General features: G+C 38.0%; 1 long non-coding RNA gene across 1 annotated transcript in view; it reads right to left on the bottom strand.

Moving 5' to 3' along the window:
* The window catches only part of LOC118244171 (uncharacterized), a 40892-nt gene extending 22507 nt beyond the window's left edge, over positions 1-18385 (bottom strand). The window contains exon 1 of the long non-coding RNA XR_007708114.1: positions 18130-18385. This is a non-coding gene — a long non-coding RNA (uncharacterized LOC118244171). The remainder of the gene's footprint in view (positions 1-18129) is intronic.
* Between the last annotated feature and the right edge of the window lie 8168 nt (positions 18386-26553).

Here is a 26553-nt window from a genome sequence, read left to right as displayed (position 1 = left end):
CCTTGCAGTCCACAGCCGAGAAGCACACTGGCTGGTCTGCTTGAGCTGGCTCTGTTGAAAGCAGTGTTGCCAGGCTCCCTCTTTGCATCAGGCTCTTGCTTTTGAAGGAGCCAACCACACTGGTTCTCTCTGGGACTTGTTTTTGGTTTGAGAAGATGTTGTTGAAGGGAAAGGCTTCCACTCTTCAATTACCTTTGTAGCTTAGTAAGGAGAGAACATATATTTTTTATTTGCAACTTCATGTATTTTAAATATAAAAACAGTTAGAATTTTATGCTTGAAAATCACAGTGAAATTCCCCCAAGCCAAATCAATATTTTCATAAACTGGAACATGATTTGCATAAGACAGTTTCTTATTATTTCATTAGCAAGAATAAATAAGAACACATTTTAGGTCTACCATTAGTCCAGTACTTTGTTAGGTAGGGCACTAGACAGCATGCTACACTTAGGCAGTTGTATTCCTGGTGGTATCACTGATCAGCTGCTTTGGTAAGTCTTTTTACTTCGCTGTGCTTTCACCAACCAAGTACACATTTCCGTTATCCTGTGTTCAGCTCTGTTATCCTTAAAGCTTAGCGACGTTTTTGTGCTAAATGATGGTATGGTTTCTCTGAAGACGTTATCACTGAGTTGTTGAACATACTGTAATTCTTTCTTGCTGCAGTCAACCTCTGACAAAGAAGCTCATTTAGTGCAAGCCTCCTGTCAGGTCTCACTCTGCACAGGGTATGAGACTCTCACAACCTTCTCCCACGAGTACTCTCCCAACCAGATCTGTGTGTTACAAATATGGTGTGCAGTTCAAAAGCATCTCTGGAGAGTTCTGACTCACATCTGCTGGAAACAGTTGGTCCAGCCTATTTGCAACCTGTTAAACAGATGCACCTTGTATTTTAGGCTACAGCAGCAAAAAGTCAAAGGACAGTAATGCAGCAGGGATATGTGCAGCTTTTCCCTTATTACTGGTTTTCATACATTGATTACCTGATCTAATGATGCCGATGAACTTCATGTGTTTTGCAACACAGAACTGTCGACCAACATCATACAAAGAGACAATTGTGGGAGATATTAATAGAGTTGTTCACGTACAGAGGACTGTACCACCATGGCTTTTTAATATTTTTTCTATATACTTTTATATTTATAAAAACTGATTGAAAAATTTATGAAGCAAACAAAGAAACAGCAACAAACAGACAAAACAAGCAAACAAAAACACTCTTTTTGCTTCCTGAAGTGGAATTACTCTGTTAGACTACCTCTATTTTTCACGTACATGCACACAAACAAAGCTTTTTAGTTTAGCCTGTATTTTACTCATCACAATCTTAGTTCATTCTAAAGTTTAATCCTTCTGCTTCTGAGACCAGATGGATTTTTTCTTTTTCATTGGAAGAAACCAAGGCTGAGTCAAATGGTTTCAGTGGCTTTTTGTTCTTTTCTAGTGTTGTCTGGAAGCAATTTTCTCAAGCTTTGTAATTTATTTGTCATCTTCCTCAAAATCCCCACACAAGAGAGAATGAGAGCCTTTCTTTGGAATTAAAAACAAACAGAAAGAAACCTTGACATTTGATTTTTATACATATCTTTCATATCCTGAGTGTAATAAATTTTTTAAGTACTAGTGCCTGGAATCTTGAGGAAAAAGAAGTCTTGACTGAAGTGATGTCTTATGGAGAATAAAAGTGATAGCTGGCACGTCCAGGGCTTCTGCCATATATTATCTATAAACTCAGGCCCTTACAATTTTTTAATGTTGCAAAGTCTAGCATATAAAAGGAGAGTGTGTATCCCAAACTTTAATCCTAATATTTAAAGGTTGTTTCTGTACAATCATACCAACAAAGCAACTTTACAATAAAAGTCAAATATAATATCATTGTCTTCTCTTACAAACGCCATTTTCCTCTGTTTGACTTTTTTTCACAGTCTGGGTAAGGAGGTTAACTGTCTCTTGAGCACAAAACAAGATTAAATTTTGGCAATATAAGACCAAACAAGAGACAGGAAAAAAAAAAATTCAAAGCTGTAGGTACCTAAAAAAACCCTCCTCTTGGATTGATGTTTCTCTTACTTTTCGGTATTACTCATTTTTTCTCCTTAATTTCTTGCTCCAGTTCAAATGCTCCCATTGACCAGAGTTGTGGCAGAATGATATAGGATATAAAACTGGTTCTGAAACACATAGATTCTAGACCATTCTTGCAAAATGATCCAACTGATGATGATGATGATGATTCAACTGCATCTGGAAATTAGCATGGATGTTTGCAAGAATTCAGTTTGCCCTGTATTCTGCCAAAATGCAATGCTTTAGTATTTTAGTATCAGGTGTCACATTCTGTACCAGCTATGGCTTCTTGATCAATTTAAAGTTCAATCTTTCATAATACGTGCAAATGATCTAATCTCGAAATGGAAAAAGCATAGCTTGCAGTGACCTGGTCTGTGTTCAAAGCAGACTGATGCAGTTTGCAAGCCAAATATGGAGAATAGCTTTCCTCAGCAGCACTGAAATATGATTATTTTACAGCAGCCTGGCATCAACGCTACAGTAGTTTGTAAACATGAGTTATGAAAAACAGAAACATTAAATAGGAGGAACAGGTATAGTCTTTGAATGCATTCAGTTACTTCTTATAGGTTACCAGTTACTTCTTATAGGTTACCAAGATTACCTCAGGCTTACTGAACTGAATCCTAGCCTATTAGCTAATATCTATGCACAATTTGTTTTCAAGGACAGACACAATCACTCTCAAATGTTACAAATAAATAGTGGCATTGAACTTATTCATTGCTACCTTAAATGCAGTTCCAGACAAGTCCTAGACAGAACAATATTTATGGAATTGAGACAAGAACACACTAAGATATTCTGCAGGTATTACAATAACTATTACAATAACTAGCCTTGAGCCTATTCACTACTTCATAATGTCTTTCTCACTGAAAATATACAACAGCAACAAGCTGCATATTTCCTTTTTAAAACCATGTACGTTTTCAAATTCTGCTTCATTACCCAAGGATGAATATTCTTGAGTCTTGCTAAAAAGTATTTTTTATAACTGAAACTTTGGTGGATTTATAATGTTGAATTTACATATCTGACAACATAAAAGCCTATCAATCTCTTGCTGTTGCATGTCGTATAGTCCTTTACATGAAGGAATCAAAAGTGGTTAGGATGCCTACCTACACTCCTCCTACTGGAATCTTCTTTTAGAGTCTCTTACCTTTGGTGGTTAGAAACTTTATTCTAACTTCCATCCTAAATTTAGATATGACAAGTCTAGCAGTTATTCGCTTTTTCTGTTATAAATGCACTTCATCAATGCATTTTCTATCAATGCATTGCATGAATGCAATACAACAGTATTTCTTCTCAAGCTCCACTTTGCTAGGGAAAACAAACCAAGCTCTTTTTCTCATTTTGTAGAACGCTGTCTACATTTCCTCAGTTGTCACTGCAGGCCTCCTTTGGATCTGTATTACTTTTGAACAAATGCATCTAAAATATACGTGGGTAGAACTGCACAAAGTTTTCTAGCTGAAGGCATTCACAGGCTATCTGATCTTTTCTAGAAAACACTTTTTTGGATACATCTCAGGATTGTGATTGCCATTTCTTCACAGCCACAACAGATAGATATTTGCGGCATTTTTCTGATTGACTAACCTATGCTGATATTTATTCTCTCTCTCTCTCTCTCTCTCTCCCTCTCTCTTTTTTTTTTTTCCCAGACGCTGAACATCCATCTTATAAAGAACTTTCTCATTATAAACAGAATTAGTAATTTGTATTCCTGCTCTTACTACTGCTTCCATTTTAAATTTATTCTTCCTCACTGATTCCTTAAAAATCCTGCAGTGATCAGAAAGACTCTATACAGAAACTGAAGTAGTGAAGTTGAGTGATCTGGCATCACAGATATTATTAGAAACATGTTTCAGGATTTAAAACTGTCTGCTTCTTGTACATAAATCATATTATTATGTTAGGATGACAGAATATTCTTTGTAAATGTGAACATGAGTGGGACTTGTAGACTCATTTGTCCAGTTCCTATATTAAAATGTGGAAGTCTCCACAATTTTTCCTTCTCTTCCACTTACATTTAAATATGAGTATAATCCAAACCCATGACAGTCAAATCCACATGGTCTTAAGTTCTTAAGTAACAAGGTAGTTAGTGACTGAGAATTGCTGCAAGATGTCCTATGACATTAGTCTGTAATGAGTTATTACACTTTTGATTGCAGATCTGGATGCTTGAAGTCTTAGTTACTACTGGCATATGAATGCTTTGGAAAAATATTTTGATTCAAAATTATAGCCTGATTGAACCATTAAGCTAGAAAGTGTGGACCCTCCCCCAAAAAGTTGTAAACTCACTTAGCTCATTTAAATGTATCTCGATTAATTCATACTATAAAGGACTTTTGACCAGCTGTTGAAATATCTTATAAAGAAGATTGAATCCAGGAATTAAAGTTTGGAGAAAAGGAATAAAAGGAATACTGTTAATGCCATTATGTTTATCTTTTTTTTTTTTTTTTTTTTTTAATGTTTACTAGATATTACAGAAAGGCTTGTATTTGTAAAATTGAGCAAGAACTATATACCACAAACCACACTGGCTGAAGCGTTTACATCAACATCTTGCTCGTGAAATTCTTTAAACATATTAAAGTGGTTTTTGTTTGTTTATTTGTTTGTTTGGTTTGGTTTGGTTTGGTTTTTACTTTTTTGTAGCACAGATAGACTGTAGCTTTCTAAAGGACGTGGATAAAAGATGTCATGTTCTACAAACTATCTCTTTTGTTCTTCTAGCAGATGGACTTCAAAGCATCAGTGAACAGCATTTCAGACTACGGGTAGATTTTCAGTATCCTTTGCACTGAGGCTTAGCATCATATCAGGGGTTACAATTTGCCAGGCTGAATACACTCATATACAAAATTATTTTTCTTAGTTTGCCTGTGGAAAAGTTTTCCAGGAAATACTCGTCACAAACATCTCAATTATATACAGCTCAAATTTTCAGTATTATAAAACACTCAGAAAAAAGGCTGGTAAGGATCTCATTTTATTGATCCATATCTGGTAATCATTGGAAAGAGCATCCGGCAGTTTAGAAATCAGCAGAGTCCAGTAGCCTGCTAGAATTCTGATTAACCAAGGGAAACGTTAGCTGTGACTGTAATGTCAAACAGCTCTGACTTTGTATTTTAGTTGGCTGAAACAAACTTAATTAAAAAATGCACTTTCCCATGTCTTCCTTCTCCAAACAGACATAACAGCATCAGATTTCAAACATTTATGTAACTATTAAAATCAGAATATTCAGCTAGTCTCTCTATAATCTTGTTCTGCAAAACACAGCAGTCTTATAACAAGTTTATAAGTCCACCAGTTCTGACTGCCATCAAAACTGGAAGCCACATCTGCCTGAAGATGAATTTGTGTGACTCTATGGCTATCTTTTATAATGTTACTATCATTTGCAAACATTTTTCCCATGAAAGCTTCGTGTAACTTCTCCTCCAGGAAGTGATGGTGCCCTGAAGTTCCCAAACCATAGAAAGGTATTTTACCTTCTTGATAGCTTTTAACCTTATCAGGTCATATGACTCTCCTGTTATTTTTCTCTAATTGAAGGTAGTCTCATTCTGAACTAAAAAACATGCTGATTTACAGCTCATGATTCTTGGATGCTAGTCATCTTTTTGCATTCTTTTTCTGCAAACCTTACTTTGACAGTTTTTTTTACTAGTTAGATGTATGGACAGCAGGACCCAATTGTTAGATGTAGAAATCTCTACTTTTTTATGGACTTTTTAATGTCATGACATATTACAGAAATGTCTTGCCAGTGTTTACTGTGCTAGGTATAATATAGGTATTCAGTGAAAATGGTGTTGTTTTTTTTTTTCAGTACAAGGCATGATAAAAGTTAGAACTTCCTCAAGGGAATATGAATAATGTTCAACACATACTTAGGATGTTTCTTCTTTCTAGCTTTTATTTTTAGTAAGCATAAACAAATCTGTCTAATTTTCAATGATACCACTTCTTCCTGAGCCACCAACAGGAGCTGTCCTTTTTTTATTTATTCAGTATGTGTGACATGCTAAGTTTCTGCAATAGTGCTATTTAACACCTCTAGAAAGTATTCCTTGTCCCTATGATGGATTCTTAATTCTTGGAAAAATCTTCATATAGGTGTTTTTTTGTTGTTGTTGGTGTAGGTTGTTGTTGTTGTTGTCTTTTTCTTTTTCCATAAAGCAGGAGGAACTGCATGTGAACTTTTAATAAAATTCCAGGAAGTATTAAGAACTCTTTCTTAAATATGCTGCATTTATGTTTCAATACCCTTGGGTCCAGAACACAACTTAAGTGGTAGCGTGATGAAACATCTCCCTAGAAAGGTGTTTTGGTGTACATAAATGTGTATTTCACTTATTGCTTTCTCCTATACAATAAGAACTTGCCAGGACTGTGAATTTGGGACAGTTGAGTCTTTCAAAGCACGTCTTTTAGTGCTTTACAAGAAGAAGTTGCAAGGAAGACTAAGTTCCTACTTTCACAGTGGATGATCACTTGAAAGTACACAACTAATGAAGATGGAAAGTGAGCAGCAATGGATAAGGAAGCAAGAAAGCTAGTAATAAGAGCATGGCTACTTTGAAAAATGATAGCAGGTTCATGAGTATTACACATCCATTTTGCAATTAGAAAAGAAATCCATTACAAGGAACCATAAGTAATTTCTTAGTATAATCTGCTTATTCACAAAATATTTCCTTGTACACACACTGTCAGGAATTACACAGAAACTTCAGCTAAACAGCTACCACTCATTGAAAAAGAAGCAACTGTGTTTTTGTTCCTCTCTGACACTCTAATCTGATCCAGACCTGCTCCAGACCCTGAGTTTTAAACCTGACAAGCACCCTAGCCTCAAGCTGCCTTTAGGAGAAGAGGAATGATATATTATATATAAAATGTCTTTTGTTTAGTTTGTCACGTGGAGTTATCATATGGTTTTAAGCATCAGACAACAGAAAAATTGTTTATAAAGACAGAGTTCTTACTAAATTATGAACATCTATATATTTATTAATGTCTTCAAACATGAATCCTAGCAAAGATGAACATTCTGTAACGTTTAAACATTCTCGAGCAAAGATTATGTTGCAAATACAGTTGACAAAAATCGAGACAAGTGCTTGAAAATGTAATTGGTTTTTTATATATAATATATTGCTGTAAATCTGCATATATCTGTAAATACCTAAACCTTAAGTCATTTTTCTGTGGTATAAAGTTCTTGTGAAGAGAAGATTCAAAATAACTTTTGTATTTTATCACATTCCACAACAACAAAATAATGACGTACTAAACTAATGCCACTCTCTCTGAAATCAGATCATGGTAGGAGGTCTTAAGCTTTTAGCCACTTACTAGTCTGTAAGACACTGTGCCAGAGATCCTAGATCTGTCTGCTGTGACCTGAAATTTAATTGTATAGCTGTAGCAGAAGCACTTCTCACTTGTTCAGCCAACCTTCTCAGTCTGCATGTCTTCTGCAGTAAACAAGCCATATATCACTGATACAACAGTGTTCTGGTTTTGGCACTGGCCCTTCCCATAAGGATTTAAGGACTGTATTAATTCTGAGTCACTTCAATAGTATTTAATTCTCTTCCAGGAGTCTAGATTGCAGAATACTGTCCTTGGGAAAAATTCTATTTTTAAGTCTCAGAAATCTTTCACGAGTGTACCTTGTTAAATTGCACACCAAGGTATAAAAGAAACAATTAAAACAGCAAAAACTTTTTTCTAGATTATTTTCAATAATGTTTATATACCAGGACACTATGTAGTGTGCTGTACAGTATCAACAGTGAAGTTAAGTCTTCACACCAAATACAAAGAGCTGTGTCAACAAAGAATGAAATCAGAGAAGTGGCAAACACGGAGAGAGAAAAAAGAATTATCACTTTCCATGTGCCACACAACCTCCCTCTGGAAAATTATTTAGAAGTTTTAAGGATTTTGAAAGAATGCTTAAAAAGGCAATCTCATCAACATACTGGAATTATACTGTTGTATTAGAATCAAACATCTCCATCTCTGTCTCCAGCATTTTTTTGTCTATCTCAAATGTTAGGACAACTATTGATAACTTCATTTTTCCTTATTAAATGTGCAGAAATGTAGTCATAGAATAATTAAACCTTCTCCCCAGGTTCACAGGAGTCAGCACTGAAGGTGGAGACACAGTCTGTATCCTAGAGCCAGGTTCTATCCACCAGAACCCTGCCTTGTTAGTAAAAGCTGTACATTGATAGGGTCTGTTCAACATACTTGGAACGACCTACACAGAATGAACCTGTGGGATAAACTAAGTATTGCAACAATATCTCAGGTGAACAGGAAATAAATTGTTGTGTAACGGAGACACCTCTTTTGAACATCTTTAGGAAATGAATTCCAGCCCTGACCAGAATATTTTCTGTCATATATTCCTGATAGAATGTTGTAATGACAAATACAGAGTATATGGAATAAAAATATCAACAAACTGCAGATGGAAAGGGAATCCTGAGGGTAAGGGGAAAAAAGAAATTGCTTTAAAAATTAACAGCATAACAAGATGGAAAGAAAAATGGTAACTGAATTACTTTTAAATACTGTGAACTCTGAATCCACACCTCCCTTCAGATCCTTCTCAGGCAGGATTGTGTAGGACACAAACTCCTCTTTACAACTGTCACCCCACTAGCTTGTAAAAATCCTCATTTAAAACTGTAGCAAAAGCCATATTTTTTTTTATTTCCATATCAGAGTAAAAAAAGTGTGGCAGAGGAGTGAAGGTTGTGAAGAAAGGAGTGAATAAATTGCAGTTACATAAATTTTAGGGAAGGGAAAACTATCCAGGTTATAGAAAGCTTTGAATAAATGTAATCAATAAATTTTAATGTAAGTTAACTGCACTCTTCTATCTTGGTTACATCTTGTGATTTCAGGTTGTGGTGGACACTAACAATCCTTGAAGGGAATATACTCCATTAATATCACAAGAAAGTGATTAGGACTATTTGTAGTATTTATATGGGGAAATTCCTGCAAAGTGAGTTAATTTGTGAGTTTACAGCATATGAGCTTCTTTGCATTAATTTTACATTAGTAATGCTTAATTGAAGAGACTTGGATATTGATTCATCTTAACTTCATTTATTAATAGGATACTCATCTAACTTAACAAGGTTCCATTTATAATCATCAGAATGAGTAGAAGTGCCCTTTGGAAGAGCTCAATGCTATTCATTGATTATGAAAGAAACCTAGCTTATAGTAGGTGCCTTATGTTTAGAAATTTAGCATAAAGTGAGATTATTCACAACATTACTACACACTAAATAAATGATACTTTCTTATAATGAAGAAAGCTTTCAAGAAGAGTGAGCAAAAGTAGCAAAAGCAATGTAAATTCCGTCCAAACATATCTGTATCACATAATGACATCCCCATTGTATGTGTTAGAAAAATATTAATTTTAGACATAACAATATGATGTAGACTCCAAAATCCAAACTCTGTCCTCATTGGCACTGGACCACCACCCTTTAAACCCACTCTCAAAAAAAAAAGTAAAAAAAATTCAGATTCTAAGCTAGAACTTTACTTCATCTCTTAGCCTCTTTGTATTTATAAAAGCTATAAAATATTACAACTTGTATGTGAAGCATACAAAATCTATAAGTAACTAAGAACAAATATTTAGCAGTTAAACTGAAATGTGATAAGGAAGATGTGTTAGGTTGTCCTTTTGCTGTTAAAATTTCTCCTCTCTCTGTGACAAAGCAATCTATTTCTTTGCTGATCTATTGCTGCCTGTACTTATGTATTATACCTATATCTTTGTTGATGTGTTTGCAAATCAAAATCTATTACTCTACAGTTTATCTATTTTTGTGGTCCCTCATTCAGTTTTTCATATGTTTGTTATAAGCTTCACTCAGTTATTTGTTTATTGATACATTAGCTTTGATAGTGCAGTGAACTATATATTTTTTGTCAAGAATTTTACCCTGTTTAGCATGCTTGGCACCCATTATGTTATGTTTCCTATATTCTACTGAATAAGATACCATTTGGTAAATTTATTCACTGTATTATGTCAATTCAATTTTATGTGTAATTTATGTTTTCTTATCTTTCTTGGAACACATTATATAAAATCTTGGTGTTTTCCCACTTACTGCTGCAATATGTTATGCATCCTACAGCATTTTAATTGGTAACTTGCAACTTTCTTTCTCTACTGTGAATGCGTTTCATCAGCCTTCCATCTTAAACAGCTGGCTGTGAAGTCTGAAATAAGTTTCTAATTTTTTTTTTTTTTTTTTTTTAAGAAGCAAACTATTAGTGTGGCTCCAGTATTAATACTGATTTCTTTTAATGTTATATTTACCAAGTAAGAGAAGTGGAGGACTGGGATAGTCAGATAAGAGTACTTGTAAATGTGTAAAATGCAGGACCCCAAAGGACTGCTGTCACTGTGAAGCAGCAGTTCATCAAGTTTGCCGGAGAGTTGAAAGCCTTAAACACCTCTTAGATTTGTCTATCTTACAGAATAACTTCACTGTAATAATCTCAGAAATGCTATTTTAATATTCTACTGCCCTTGTTCTGAGGTGCCAGTGCTTCATGAATCTGTCTTGAAGAATGTTTTGGGGAAGGAAGATTAGCAGATTAACCAGTAATCTTGCTTTTCCTCAAATTGTTCAGATTTAAGACAAGAAGGAAAGAAGGGATAAGGAAGGTACTCTTTCCAGAGATCAGCATTTATAGAAATAAGGTAAATCAGGATTTTATATGTGAGATTACACAGAGGTTATTACTGCTGATATGTAGATTCATGGCAACTGTCAGAAGAGAGTTACATTGTTTTCTTAAGTGTATTGTCCATGCCAAATGCTGTGGAAATTTTCTATTTTTTTGGTACATAGACTGACACTAACAAAGCACCAAATAATTGTCACAACACAACTATCAAGTTACCTATGAATTTGGCCAGAACTGATGATCTCCAGCTTCACCACTTAAAATTTTCACTTTCTTATAACTTTATCAGATATAATGATTCAGGTTAGGTTTCTTTTTCTTACTATGTGTCAGCTTTGACTTTTTTTTTTTTCTGATTTGGAAGAAAAATAAAAAGTTTAGCTCTTTCTTTCAGCATGATTGAAGAAATATAACTTTTCTTCCCATACTGAACTCTTGGCAATGTTTTAGTGATGAACTCTAGTGTCTCCAAACTTTGCAATACAAACATAAAACTTGGCAGGAATATCTTCCAGGAGCTGGGCAATCATATGCTGCTTCCATCATCAAAATTATGTTGCTATAAATTGTAATTTGGTCAAATCTCCTAGCCATAAAACTCTCAGCAAAACACTTCTAAACTTCAGGATAAAAAATATCTAACAATTATCTCAGTTTGTGCTAAAAATGCAACTGCTCTTCCTAGCTAATTAAGAACCCAGTAGAGTTAGGTGCTAATTTCTTTTGTACTAGTGTCCGGGCTTCAGGGAGAAGAAAAAAGCCCGTACAGAGATGAGAAAAAAAAGTAGGAATAGGAGAATGACTGAAGATCATGAGATAGTATGGAAAGGTAGTGACAAAGGGTAAAACAAACATATACAAAAAGTGTCCGAGTCATTTCAACACAACAGCTACAGACCATACAATGAACTCTAGTTTTCCTGAAAGGCAACTCTGTGGTATAATGATTTGTAGAGACTTCCATATATGTTTGCTTTAGCCTGTGAGCTTCTGCTTCTCTTTCTCTCTCTCTCTCTTGCTCTACAATCTACAATCCCGAACCCTCCAGCAAAGTGCCATTTTAGTGACTTGGTTTTTTTAGTATGGTAGTTACCTGTAACACATGTAAACAGGGAACTTGAAAAGTCTCAGTAAGATATTACACCCATCTGATTTCACAGCTGTGGTAAGTAAATCAATACTTCTTTGTAGTGCTGACTCAACGTATCAGAGTGTGTATATATAAAGATTTACACACAGGCACTCGCACAGATATATACATATATCTGCCTATTTCAAACACTGTGAGTATTTATGCAGATTTGGACATTATATTACTGTTCTTTGGACATTATATTACTGTTTTTATATTACTGTTATTACATTTGGACATTACATTACTGTTCTTTTAATACAGGTCACAAAGTATAGCAGTCACTGGTTAGATGGATTTTGGCATTTCTGTGGATATGAATACAGCAATTTATTGCCATCATCATCATGTAGTATTAGAACATGAGTTGTCCTGTGGGAATAAATAAGAGTTATGCCCTTAATAATTTGTATGAAGTACCTCTATTGTATTCACTGCTAAGTGAGAGAACACAAAATAAATGAGTCAGTGCAAGAGAAAAAGCAGCTGTAAAAAACAAACATTGCCTTGGAAAAGTGAATTCTCTCTCTATTCATGTCACATATTTCCCACTATGATGTTTCAGCAAGTCAGTTAAGCTACTTTCATATTAGTCTTACATATAGTAAATAACTGTTAAGGGCACCTTATGCCATCACAGCTACACTGCTTTGGGTATTCATGCTAGTTCGGGTGTTCTAATACTGTGAGACACCACTAAAATCCCCACACAATATATGGCTATCAAAGACCATCTGCATTTCTCAAGGGGACCCCATTCTAGCAAATTGGTGGAGTCCTCTATGTTGCTTGTCAGGACCAGGAAGGCCCCTGAGTGCACTCAGGGAGGATCCTGACATGAAGTTCATGATATTAAAGCTTTTACATTAAAAAATAAGAAGAAGCTTAAGATTTGTTGTTTTTATAGGGAGATGCTGCTATGATTGCTGGTTAAACAGATGTGAAGACTAAAAACATGTGCAGGCCTGGCTCATGTTGCCCACAAGGTTTTTATATTGTTGGCTCATTTAAAAGGGTGCCCTTGAGGAAGTACAGTGTGTTCTGCATAGCTGTAGTCCAATCTGATGGGATAAACTATGGAATGTGCATTGCTAAAGCACTTTCATAAAGTCAGTCCCTCTTGTATTTGGGTTTCTAAGAAACGAAGAGTGAGAATATATTTTCCATTTTATTAAGGGCTTCAATTAATGATGACGCCCACAGACAGACTGTGATAGCCAGAGTCCAGTGCAGCAAGCCCTCCCGCTGAGAGAGCACCTATTGAATTTGGGGTCACATGCTTTAGGCTCATGGAGTTGCCATCATTCTTTGAGCAGGGCTTACAAAGGCAAAGCTCCATTTCTCGTGTCGGCTCATGACAAATGGAAATTATGTCCTCCAAAAAACCATGCAGACCTTCACTTCAAAGCCTAAATCTAACCTTACAAATTCACAGTGGATAGAGTTACAACACGTACCAGAGGAAGCTGTCTGCCTAATCCAGGCTCTTCTTGTAATTTCCCTGAAAAGCCTATTTAGGATTAACTTTCTCACCCTAGAGGAAACCTGCCTCCTCTCCTGGGTCCCATAGGAACCAAAAACCCACATCTGCTAGAATGAATAAGCAGAAGCATCAATCGTTGAGGAGATCAGCAACAGTGCAGGCACATTCTGCAGCATAGTGGGAGATCGAAGCTTACAGGGGGGGTTCCCAAAAGCCAGCCCTGGAGAGTGCTGAAACCAGGGTGGGCTAACAGGCTGTGGTGCATCAGCCAGGGAGCAGTGCAGCAATTTGTGCAGGAGGGTGCACAGGGAGGGTGCTGTCACTGCCACTTCCAATGGTGGTTGTAACCCGCTCGCAAGGAGCTCCAGTCATGGCATCCACCTGGCAGAAGTTTATGTCCTCTGCGTCCCCTGTGGCCTCTCCTGCCACAAAAAGTGATGCAGCTACCCAGACAGAGCTCCCAAGGGAACATGCAGCCATCCAGATCTGAGGCTGCAGAGTGTGCCCACGCTTTCTGTCAGTGTCTGACGGCAGCGGTGAATACACGTGTGGGAGGTGCACCCAGGTAGAAGAACTGCTCAGCCTGGTGGCAGAGCTGCAGGAGAAGGTGGGTGGGCTGAGGACCGTTAGGGAGTTGGAGAAGGAGATGGACTGGTGGGATCATTCCCTACCATCCCTGAGACAGATGCGTCAGCCAGCCACAAAAGAAGCGAAGGATCCCCTACCCTCTCGCCACCAGCCAGAAGGAGGGGACCTAAGGGATGGGGGAATGGAAGCAAGTTTCTGCTCAGGGCAGATGGTGATCCCTCTCCATCTACCTCACTTTCCCAGGTGCCCATACAACAGGTATGAGGCTCTGGAATTTGATGGACAGACAAACAATGATGTGGGCAAAGGTCCCCCAGCGTTGGAGGGGTCACCTAGGGAAAGTCAGCCTACCACCTGTATCACGAAAAAAAGAAAGGGTTGTTGCCACTAGCGACTCCCTTCTGAGGTAAGCAGAGGGCCTGATTTGCTGACCAGACCCAACCCACAGGGAAGTCTGCTGCCTCCCTGTGTCTGGGGTAAGAGACTTTACAAGAAAGCTCACTAGCCTGGTACATACAGACCTCTGATTTTTATCCATTATTGTTTTTTCAGGTCAGCAGTGATGAAGTAGAAGAGGGAAGTCCAAGGGCAATCAAAAGAGACTGCAAGACCTTAGGACAATAGGTTAAAGGATAGGAGCACAGGTAGTTTTCCTCTATCCTTCCAGTAGCAGAGAACAATATTGAAAGGAACAGGCAGACGGACCCAGCTGATCAATACATGGCTGCAAGGCTGGTATCACTAGCAGAATTTTGGGTTTCTTGATCGTGGGATGGTCTACACAACACCAGGCTTGCTGGGTGGTGGAGCTGTATGTAATGGAGGGGCTGGACTGTACTGGACTGTACTCATGGTGGCCTGCAGCTTCCTCACGAGGGGAGCGGAGGGGCAGGAGCTGAGCTCTGCTCTCTGGGGACAGCGACAGGACCTGAGGGAACGGCATGGAGCTGGGACAGGGGAGGGTCAGGCTGGGTGTTAGGGAAAGGTTCTGCATCCAGAGGGTGGTCGGGCACTGGGACAGGCTCCAGAGAAAAATAGTCACAGCAGCAAACCTGCCAGAGTTCAAGAAGCATTTGGACAGACATAGGGTTTGCTTTTTGGATGGCCCTGTGTGGAGCCAGGAGTTGGACCCAATGATCCTTGTGGATCCCTTCCAACTCAGGATGTTCTTTGATTCTATGATTTTAAGTTAGTCAACATCTTTTTGCAAGCTTTTTGTGACTGCCTGAAGAGGCTTCTCATACTCTAGAAGGGATTTATACTTTTTATCTGTTCAATTATCAACATCTACTTCTGTTTCAACTTTCCAGATATTTGGGAAATGTTCAATCGACTTTATGGAAATTTGGGCCAAATATAAAGCATCCCTGTATCTAAGGCCAGCCTTCCTTTTCAAGGAGTACAAATAAACACTAGCAACTGTATTCAATAGTTACATTTGTACATCTCTTCTGAAGGCCACGTTTCTGACCTCATCTAAAGCCCTAGCCTCCTTGCTCTCCCAGCCACCTTTTCTATCCCACAAGATCTCTCTCTTCCATGGTTTACATGTTAGAACCTCTGCATGCCCTAGCTGAGATGGTTTAAGGCTGACAGGGACCATTTAAAGTCCACTGCAGCAGCTTTTGCCTAAAGCCACCTCTGGAACTAGACAGCATTAATAGGCACCTTTAAAGCCAACTAGCCTTTCCTAAGCCTTCACAGATTATTGGAAAACTGAAGAGACTCTAGTCCCCATTTGCATTTCTGAGGTGACAACAGTGTGATCTACAATAGCTCCCAAGGCTCCTGCCCTCATATGTGTTGCCAGTGACTAGCTTGGCAGCTCAAACTGCAATCTTATCCCAGATTGCATGAAAAGCAAAATAAATCTGCTCCTGAAGCAGATTTATAATATGAGCTAACACAATATGCTTATAACTGCTTTTTTTTTTTTTTTTTAAGGTCTGAATTTCTGAAAAGCAATAACTAAAAGTAGAGATGGCATTATTTTACCTTATTTCACCTTAACTTATACAATATACAGTTTGCATGCATCTGCTCCACTCTGATCTGTGCTGTAATCATTAAATGTATTATGTAAAATGGGTACAGACCACTAGAAAGTAAATGCTGATCCATCCAGTCTTACGAGAGTTTTGACAACTGCACTTTATATGTACCTTCTGTGTGCGGGTTGCTCATCTCTGGTGTATTTAGCTCTTAATGGCCAGCCCTCTCCTTCATTTGATCCCATTCCGGGGAAATACATAAGAAACAAAACATACACACAATTTTAGAGTTGCAGTTACATGAAACCTGAGAAAAGATACTCCAAATGACTCAGATGAAATATCTTGTGGGATAATGGATTGCCATCTGAAAACATCTGAAAGACAAAAACTGGGAAAATCTACTGTTTTCAGTTTAGGACATGTTTTTCTAAATTGTCAATATAGTAGAAGCTTCTTGGAGGAAAGAAGGTAGGGCAGGAAGGATACATAATCTAAATTTCAGCTATACAGGATATGCTTTCACACAGAACAGATTGTAGGTCCATGTCCCCCCCCCCCCCCCTTTTTTTTTTTTACTAGAATGGTGGGCATAAGATTAAAACATGCAATTCAGGAGAGAAGACTGAATGCTACAAAAACGTCTGCAGTAATTCACTGACTTTGGTACTACAACAATTCACAAGACAACCTTTGCTCATGTTCATTTTCCTTGGCTTTGATGCTATCCATGGATATCAAAGTTAGGATGTGGTGGTATAAACATTAATTGAAAACAAAATATTGACATTAAAAGTGCTAGTGATGACAACTGTTGGATTTTACAATCACATAGCGCAGTATTTTTTGCAATAAATTATTTTTATACTTAACCTGTTTGAAAATGAAAATGAATCCATATGACATCTGGTGTTAACAATGAAACAACATACTGAAATAAATACCAAATGCACACATATGTTTTGGAGTTGAATCTCATTGCAGAAAGTTTGAACACTTCTCAAAAGCAACTGAGGAAAGTGAGATATGCTTTTATTATTCTGTAAGGAGAAAAAGAAGTAACATTCAAATTATTCAAAACGTGTTATTCACCTGGATTTCATTTCAAGCCACACAGCCTGGCCAGTTTATTAGACCTGAAAACTTTATGAAAATATTTGTAACATATATTATAGCTGTATTCAAGCTAGTGGCAATTTTGATAAAGCAAGTATTTTTGCACAGGATCATACTGCATACACCTACTTTTTGCAAGGTTTATCCAAGCAATCACTGCCTAGAATGAATAGCAAATTTTGCTGAGAACCTTTCAAATAGTGCCACATACCATCTGGCAGCTGCTGCACTAGTAATACTGTAAAATAAATACCAGCATCTTTCATAGCGATCTTCTTTCATGGATTTGAAAGTGTTCTGCAATGAAAGACAAGCACTGGCTGCCAGATTTGCCCCCTGCTCATGTGCATATGCACTTCAGTGGTGGCTTATCTTGTCATTGCAGGAGACAGAGCGAACAGCAGGTGGAGGGAGCCAGTGCTGCAAGCAACCAGGCTCTCAAATTCTGTTTAGCAATTTCAGGCATCAATACGAGCTGAATGCTTGAGCTACCCTCACCCAGCTTGACTATTGGAGCACTGGCTGGGAAAGCACGTGAACCATAAAGCTTGCCTGTTTTTCCTAGCTATTCAAGGAAGGTATGGTTCTTTCCCTTTAAACTTGGCCTCTCATATCCCTGCACCATCATGGCTACTGCAATCCTAATACAATGAAAGCTTTGATTCTAGCAAAAAGAGAATGTTAACTTTGCCTTTTGAGTTCTGCCAATTTAAAAACTTGAGGGGAGGGGCATCAGTAATTTCAAAGTAAATTGGCCAAAGCTGAACGTAACAAAAGTAGCAAGAACTAGCAATCTAATTTGACTCTCAGATCTTCCTCTCAGACAGTTTCAGGGCAACCATGATATTCTTATTAATTCTTAATCTTCACCTCATTAAAATATTCATTTTCCTAATAAGTCAGTATATCTTTTTAAAACATGACTTTCAGTTTTTTGGTATTTTACTTACCTGAAAAGTCTGTCACCCTCTTCGTTGTAAGGTTAGTCTCACCAGCCTCTTTTACAGTGGGCCAGCAGATAGATGCTGTTTCTTCTATTCAAACATCATAATCTATCCAGTGCGTTCCTGGATTTGTTTCCTTAGGCTGATCAGGAGTAGTCTCAACTCTGTGCTGCCACGTCTGTGGAGAAGGCTTCTTAATCACTTCATCTTTCACCACAGGCAGCTCTCCCTTTTTACATTCCCCTTTCCATCCTTGTGGTTTAGTTTTCCTGAAGGTTACACCATTCTCCAGAGCTTTAGTCAGACAGTGGTAATGAAGACTGGACTTAGGAAATTAGGTCAGATATCTGTAACTTTCAGGATTAGCATCACAGATGCCATCATGTGAGTTCATGCATAGGTACATAACAGCTGATGATTGGCAAATCAGTATTGGGTTTCCTGATATTGATATTCTCTTCTTGTTCCCTGGTGTCCCAAGAATGCTGGTCCCTGTACAGTCCTCCTCTGAACCCTTGCGCCCTTGAGCAACTTGATAACCAGTGAGGTGGATAGACAGCATGTCCCCAGGAATTTCCTCGGGTTTCTGGAGGGAGAGAGCTGGTGACTGCCTGTGAGGGCTCAGACTATTCTGAAACTGTTCTGAATTCAGAAGGTCGATTGCAGGATATGATCCCTGCCATGACACACTCAGGGAAGAACTTGCAAAAAGGTTATGTGATGAGATCCTCTAGGGAAGAAAGATTGCACAGAAAGACCTCACAAATGGGATGTATAAAACCAGTTCATGGGCAGAAAAAAAAAACAAGCTCAGGGGCCTGGCAATCTTTTCCTGCACTGACCTTTCCAAAATGTGGTGTATAAACACAAATCTACTGTTAAACCCAATTAGCAGAAGAGTTCGCTCTCTGAATGACTGCTGCAATCTTCCCTACTCCACATAACCCCTTCCTGCCACATAGCCCTGCCCAGAGTCTAACCACTTTCTCATCCTGTTAAAAGTCCTTTCTTACTTGCCCAAGCATCTATATCAATGTATTTATGTTCCCACAGCATTCTCATTAAACCTGTTGTTGTTCCAGTTCAATGTCTACTAACAGCTAATCTAATTTCAGTTGCTCTGAGTAAATAATTTTTCTACTGTCTCTGCCTCTTGGCTCATTCCCTACCAGGCTAGCAAGAAAGTTAAGAGTTAGATAAATGGAAGCCCTGTGGCTTTTACATCGATGGATGAGCTTTTGTTCTTGTTCCTAAATGAATCTCACCTTCAGTTTGTGTGCATGGCTGAACTAGGTCTATAAACTACAAGGAATGGCTCCTCAGATGTCTGGGTTGTAGTTTATGAATCTGCCAGGTGAGATCAAGTGAAACATGAGTAGTGGAAGAAAAATGTACTCAACATCACAGAATCACAGAATCACAGAATCGAAGGGGATGGAAGGGACCTTGAAAGATCATCGGGTCCAACTCCCCTGCCAAAGCAGGCTCCTTAGAGTAGGCTGCCCAGGTAGGTGTCCAGATGTGCCTTGAATATCTCCAGAGAGGGAGACTCCACAACCTCCCTAGGCAGCCTGTTCCAGTGCTCTATCATCCTCACCATGAAGAAGTTCTTTTGCATGCTGGGGCGGAACTTCCTGTGCTCTATCTTGTGGCCATTGCCCCTTGTCCTATCCCCACAAACCACTGAGAAGAGGTTGGCCAAATCCCGCTGTCTCCCACACCTCAGATATTTATACACACTGATAAGATCCCCTCTCAGTCTTCTCTTCTTCAGGCTGAACAGACCCAGGTCTCGCAGCCTTTCCTCATAGGGAAGATGCTCCAGGCCCCGTATCATCTTTGTGGCCCTCCTCTGGACTCTTTCCAACATATGTATAGCAAATATACAAGAGAGGTAATTTAAACAGCAGACTCATCTTTTTTTTCTTTTTTCTTTTTTTTTTTTCCTTGTATACATAGCTCTCTACAGAATTCAATTTTTTTTCGGGCAGAAACTCCCAGACAACTGAGGATGAGGATTAAGAGAAGAGAAAATGAATCTGTGAGACAGGGTGTGGTTCCAGGTTCATTTTTTTTTCTGATAATAAAACTAGTTTAAAAGGCTATCTACTGTTACTATCCCAACCTGCTTGTTCCTTCCTTTGCACAGCAATTCATAACTACTGCATTAGTTATTACTGGTACACAACTTCTTCCGTTGTAAATTCGTAACTTACGTCATGGAAATGGCCAGCGTAAACAAAAAAAACTTCAACCACTAGCTCCTTTCTGCCACCATTAGCCATATAGATCTTGCCTTGGCATTTACCTTAAGCGAGATGAACTTATTGGCCAAGTTTTGTAGTGCCTGTCAGCCAGCTCAGTTCCACTATCTGGTGTTAAATGGAAAAGACAGAATTTTGGGGGGATGACTAGACTCTATCTTGTTTCTATATCTGCTAACCTATTTCTGTAATATTCTGAATGGTAGTCTCCACTAAAAAGTATGGAAGGATGTAGTTTTCTTTCTAACATCCTAATTTTAGAGGCTTAGCAACATTCCAGTGATGTATATATGGTTTAGATGAAGCTATCAAAATCAAAATGAAAAATATTTTGAGTAATGCATATCTAGTTATTTGAGTGATATGTCAGCAGCATAAATGAAGAGTACAAAGAGCAGAGATTTGTTCAATTCTTAAAACTTAAACAATTCTTAAATGACACAAACCATGTGTCAGTCTGGCTAACCACAGAGAGATGAGGAACCATTCTAAGAAAAGGCAGGAAAGATGCTCAGCATGGACTCAGCAAACAAATGTTTTCCAAGTATATATAAACTGAGAGATTTGCTTTGCCTTTCATGTGCATAAATGATTTCTATCATTTTATCATTTTATATCAAGTATACGCTAATTTTGTGCATTGGTTATAACAAATCTTCCTTGATTTTAATGATAAATATGAAAGTAAAATTCATCTCTATTTCTTGTATTATTATTATTGTTTTTACTTCCTTATAGTGTTGAATACCCTTGTTATTACTTGTGAAAACAAAACTTGAACTGAAGAAAAAACAAACAAACAAACAAACAAAAAACAACTGGCCATTCTTTCTTCCCCTCCTTTCTCCAAACAAAAAGTCAAATACTAAATTACCCAGGTGAAAGCTTTAGCTGACAACTTCAACATCACAAAAACAACAGTCATCACAGTTAGTATGGCTGTGAGGTATGCTATCCAAAATACCCAGGGTGGAACAAAGAATCAGTGTTTTTCTCTCTCTTAGAAGAAACTCCTCCATTGTTAAATTTTGAATCCCTGAAACAATGCATAGACCCATGTCTTCAAAATGGATTAAGTGAAAAACTGAATATTTTTCAAAAGAAGGACAGGAGGCTCTAACTTTATAGAGCATAAGTAGGGCACTATGAAGGATTTTGATCTCTTGCTGCACTTGTTGTATTTGTGCTGGGATTGGACCTCTTCAGGGCCCTGGAGGTCAAACCATCATATTTCCCAAATGTTATACTAATAGAAACATTTTTGAGGAAAAATAAATAATTGAAAGAAAACACATTATGTGGAATGCTGGTCATATTAAAATAACTCGAAAAAACATCCAGTGATTTGAATAAGACTTTTACTCTTATTATGGATTTAGCCTAGCATTTATCTCGCCCTCACTCTCTTCCTTCTAGTGGTTGGACCTATACACTATTATCCTAGTTTGGAGGGAGCTGCCCACTGTTGGCCTAGTTCTTAGTTTCTTTGAAGCTGAATTATCAAAGACTGTTTGAGATGCATCATTGTGTTTCTTAAAGCCTGTTTCTTTGAAAGAGCCTTTATCAAGCCTCTTTTGATTGAATTGTCTGCATTCCAGCAGAGAGCAACACAAACCTGAACAAGGTCAGAAATTCAGGCAACATTAATATCTTCTTTGGGCACTTTTACAGTTTTCACTACTTTAATGAGCATGCTTAACACTTTAGTTCCCCATTGCTCCCCCACAACATACACTGTCACAACATATACCATAAAAATGCACGCCTGATAACTCCATTTTTATTTATTTTTCTTATTGGGACACTATTTCATTCTAATTTTGTAGCCACATTACTACCCTTCTTTCTCCTTCCCAGCTGGGCCCCAGGATTCTGTCCCAGCACAGTGGAGGTGGAGCTCTCTGCCCCTACTTCTTTCTCTTATGCAGAAATGTTGATGCCAACCCCCTTGTCTACTTCCACATGCAGCCACATTCTTCCAGACACAGGAGCCATCCCCTAGTCTTATAGTAGGATGTATGACAGCACCCTTAACTACCTGGACATGCCTGCTGTTCCCATCCCTTCTTTCTTCCTGCATCAAAGGTGATGCAGAGACTTAGTGAAAAGGATTCCACAAACCAAGCCCTTGTGGGAGAAAAGGAAGCAGCCAAGAAATTCAGGATGAGTAGTCTCAGGGACTGTGAACGTCTTCCAAGGTACCACTATCCACACACCAGTCCCAGTGCTTGCAGGCTCCAGATCAGCTCTGGAGACGGCTGGAGGAAGCATCCAATATGATTAACAGCCTGCTTAAAAGGCAGGGCTGGCTCTGTGCTGGTGTGAGCACAGCAGTCCCTTCTCTCTGCCTGCATATTTTTAGTTCCCTTTCACTTTGAAGGTGCTTTCACCTGACCAGGGCCATTTCTCTGGGATGCTCTGGGTCATCACTGTGAGACCAGTGTTGTTTCCTGAACTGTTCTTTTCTGTGTCTCTCCGAAATATCTCTAGAGAAGAGCACATAGTGAGAATTCACACTCTGAAGAGTGGAAACCCTCAGCTGTACAGACAGCTGCATATTGTGGCAGCTGCTATGTGAGGAAGAACAGTCTGCATTGCCTTGGATGAATGCTAGGTTGCAACACTGGGCTAACAAAAAAAGGCAGAATCTGAAATGTTAAAGTGCTAGTTACTCAAGATACGACAGCATTTTTATGTGCAACTTTAATTGGATCACATTCAAGATGAATAATTAACCAAAAACTTAGGGAGATTTTTACAGGGTCAATGTATTCTCCATGTCCAGCCCTTGGCAGCTAAATGCTGCTATTTTACATTTTCAAGCAGTTAATGTGTCCTATCCCATGTTTCAGTAGCCAGGGAAAATGGTGGTGAAATATAATGTTTGAACAATGTTATATTTTTAAGGCTGATGAAAGTGTGGACCATATCATGTTATGCTAGATAATCTGCAAACATAAAAATAACACAGGCCTTACATTGAAGCTTTTATAAGCGTTCTGAAAAATGAAAAACAGAGAAAGGAATAGAACAAAATGAACGACAATATTTGATTCCCTGCAAAATTCAAGTTAACTAAGCCATCTCTGGCCTTATAAAATGTTGTCAGTGGGGTTGTTTTAGAGGTGGATAAGTCTGGCAAAAAATAAGGGAGAGTTGAGGAAGGTGAGAGCAGTGGATAAGCAGGTACAGGAGCTCTTACAGGCAGTCAGGCATCAGAGAATACAGATGATGAGAGTGCTCCAGAAAGGAGCTGCTTGGTCACACGGAGCCTCTAGTAGGCTCCAGATACTTTTTGTCCCATTAAAAATCTACCTGTTTGTGCAGCACTGAGGAAATGCCACATAGATTTTAATGCCTGTGGTGAGTATAGCGTGCTCCCCCAGCCTCAATACAGCAGTAGCTATATAAGCAGTTTTCTGCAGATGTTGAGGCAACATCAACCCCTGAATGAAATGGGAATTTAATATGTGGATATAGAAGATTACTGCAGTAAACACAGGTCTTCTGTGCCAAATATTCAACACTTGCTAAGCAAAAGGATTCATAACTAATATTTGTGAAAATCTTCAGGCTAAAGGCGCACACACACTAAATTTTATATTTACACAGATGTATATGCTGTATATATACTATGCTGTATATACTATATTTACCATTTGTTATTTCATTTACAGCTTAGTGCAATACTTTTGTTCCTAAGGCTTTAAGAGACTCAGCTTGTATTTAAAACATTGGACTTGTGCAAGAAGGTTTCAAAGCTTCCAGAACACAGATTTGTGCTTGCTAAATAAGGACCTTTTTTTTTTTTTCCTGTAAATTAAATGGCATAAAACAAACATTAAATATTAGATACTTGTAATGCAAAACAAATAACAAAGATATAACACTTATATACACTTTGTGTATTCAGCCAGATTTTTCTGTTGTTGTCTTCAGTCTTACTGCTAGAATGTTGTTCAAGGCCTACTTGCATTCAATATATATATATATATTCCTGGTTTTAATGACCACTGAATGAGAGCTCTTCTTTCTTAGATTAATATTCTACATATTGCTGACCTTGGTGATTCTCTTTTGTATAATATATGAATCAATGTAGAGCTGGCACACGTAGCTAGCTGCTGAACCTAAACTTTTTTTTCCAAATTGTGGTGTGGTAAATGGAATATGAATGAAATAATTACCTAGAACATGCAATCAGCCTGGGATTCATGCCACAAAGTGCCATTTAGGTCAACAGTCCAGCAGGACTCAAAATGTCTTGGATGTGTGTGGATAATAAGAACATCCAAAGTAAGCATTTCTGAAAGCCCAAGGGAGTTTGTGGAGGGAGTTAGGCTTCAAGGCACGTATCAACATCTAACTAACCTGGGTCAAGAAGAATATTTCCGTGGCCAGTTCATTCTCTAAAGTTTTTGAAGAAGCTGATAGAGGTCCCTGTCAGAGACATAATGGTAAACTACAGGCTGTTGGCATGATTGCATGTGCCACTCTCACATTTCTTGCTGCAAAGGGCAGATCTGTTTTCAACTGTCCCCAAATCCAAAGTAAACATTTCTGATGGTACGGAAGCTAGGAAAACTATTTCTAAATGGCTACTTGGTAAATGTCAGTATTTCTCTTTGCAAATTGACTGTTTTCTTTGTTTTTCCTTGCTATCTCCCATGAAAAAAATCCTAAAATACATTAGACATTTCCCATGTAAGCAATTTCACTACTATCAGAGGAATGTTATATGATGACAAGTTATGTGAAATGGTCACAGAGACTGTGTAGTGAGATCATGAGATACTGTCTGCATTGTGATTAAATGTAGTCTACCTAAATGTTTTTTGGGATCCCTGTGATAGAATGTGGATGGAAAACAAAATCACAACCTCATCCACCACCTGACACCATCAGGGCCTAAAGTTTTGATATACAAAATATAAAAAATCCTTGTCGTTACCAACAATAATTTAGTTCACAATTAAGTTGTATTTAATTGGCTTAGTAATGGCATAATTTGGGTAGTATGCTCATTTTTCTGCAGTTTCTGGCAAATTCTCTTGGGGTGCAAATAAGTTCTGTGCTGATGTCCACCATAAACCATCAGGAATATTTGCTTCTGTTTATACACTTCAGGGGCCATTTCTGTCCAGCACTTTATGGGGAGAGGTGGCATAAGAAATGTCAATACTCAGTCAGAGCAGGTAATTATTCAACACTTTTTGCAGAGGCAGACAATGTTCCTTCAGAGTTAAGAAAATAAAATAATAAAGTGTTATGGAGTCTGTCTTAAAGAACTTGAGCCAATGTGAACATCCTGTGAACTCTAAAAAAGCAGCTCATTTACATCTGGATATTCTGGTTTAATTCGAATAACACACGCTGGAGTCCCATGAGTAAAAGATAATCTCCTATATTCATGACTTTCTCAGATAAATTAAAAAACAAAAAAAGGTAATCAAATTTTGCACACTAAAGTAGTGTAATTTTATTTCAAAGAACAGATCAAATTCTGCTCCTAATACACTGGTGCAGCCTCCCTCTCACCAAAGTGACTTAGACAAGAACCTGATTTTTTTTTCCTTGGAAATAACTGTTTTGATTATTCTCTCTCTCTCCCTCTGTTTTAACTTTGGAATGAAAAGTGATCCTTTCTGTGTTTTTGGAACCATTTTGAAAAGAACCATTCAAAAAGTGTTCAAAGCTTGAGAGATCTGAAGTTAGGCAGTAGCTGTAGAACTATGACATTTAACATCAACTATATTAAGACTTAGTGGTTTAAACTCAGCACTGATCAATTCCACTGATCTTACTGGAGATATGCTAGAAGAATTTAGCCCTTCATCCCACCTGATGGACCAAAGAGTGTCAGAAAAATCATTCATTTCATCCACCTCCATGGATAAATCCCTTCTAGACCATGATCATACACATAGCACATGGGATCTCTTATTAGTGAACTTCAGTGATAACAGGCACTATTGGCCACTCACTGCCTATGCCTTCTATTTCTCCATCATCTGTCCAACTTAACAAGCTAACTATGCATTTGAACAGGAAAAGTTCAAATATACACCATATACATCCAAGACTCATGTGGGTCATCAAAGCATATAAATACTGCTGGGCTTCTTACAGCTTCTTACCAGAAGACCAAAACACAACCTGTTTTAGT

Source organism: Cygnus atratus, chromosome 3 (assembly GCF_013377495.2).
Source record: "Cygnus atratus isolate AKBS03 ecotype Queensland, Australia chromosome 3, CAtr_DNAZoo_HiC_assembly, whole genome shotgun sequence".
Classification (NCBI taxonomy): domain Eukaryota; kingdom Metazoa; phylum Chordata; class Aves; order Anseriformes; family Anatidae; genus Cygnus; species Cygnus atratus.
This window is presented reverse-complemented; position numbering and strand designations above follow the sequence as displayed.